Source organism: Pundamilia nyererei, unplaced genomic scaffold (assembly GCF_000239375.1).
Source record: "Pundamilia nyererei isolate P.nyererei 1_Seehausen unplaced genomic scaffold, PunNye1.0 scaffold00131, whole genome shotgun sequence".
Classification (NCBI taxonomy): domain Eukaryota; kingdom Metazoa; phylum Chordata; class Actinopteri; order Cichliformes; family Cichlidae; genus Pundamilia; species Pundamilia nyererei.
In genome coordinates this window covers 1059659-1060511 of record NW_005187532.1, presented here as the reverse complement: position 1 = coordinate 1060511, position 853 = coordinate 1059659, and positions in this window count along the sequence as shown.

Here is an 853-nt window from a genome sequence, read left to right as displayed (position 1 = left end):
GTAATAATAAGTAAAATAGCATCGGTTTCCCTCCACAGATCCATGTCAGGCTCACAGAGGACCTGTTGAGTTAGTAACGAGTCGCTTTCTTCAGATAGATGAAACGTGCTGTTTCTCAGAGGGAGACTCTGACGGGCTCTTCCTGTTTGGGGGAGAAAATACTGAAATATTTGATCTCTTTCAGTCTTTTGAAAGAGCTGAAGAGACGAGCACAGAAAGCTGTCGTTGCTTTAAACAACGAGCAGCACAAACACATTTGTTTATGAAAATGACGAGAATCTCCTCGTGGATCCTCGCTGCCGTCACCGCCCGCTGGAGACCAGTCAGACCTGAAATCCCACGACACCGTCATCAGTGTGACTTCAGACTGAAAACTGTGGGAAAAGTTTACACATCCTCCGTGTGTGTCTGTGTTGGACGAGGGTGTGTTTGTTGGTCTAACAGCCACCCGGGCGGGGCTCTCCTGCTGTGTGTTTGCCTGCGTGGAGGTGTTAGAACCTCAGGCAGTTAATAGTTGACACAAGGCAGGATGATCCAGGAACTCACGTTCACGCCACGTTCTGATCCTACCATCTGAATGTTGCCATGTTTCCACGTCTGGTGTTAAACGTGCTGAGCCTGTGAACCGCAGCCTCAGCTTCCTGTTCTCAGCTGAGTGGGTCCCACCCGGTGGGGTCTGCAGCTGCTGCAGCCCTGTTCCATGTGCTGTGTGTTCAGAGAAGCTCTTCTGCAACCTGCCTCCATTCATGTGCATATTAAAATGCTAATTATTTAAAATAGTTTTTGCTGTTTTGATCAGTTTTTCGTATTTTTGAATAAATGTAAATTTTGTGCATAATGTTAATTTGTTGTT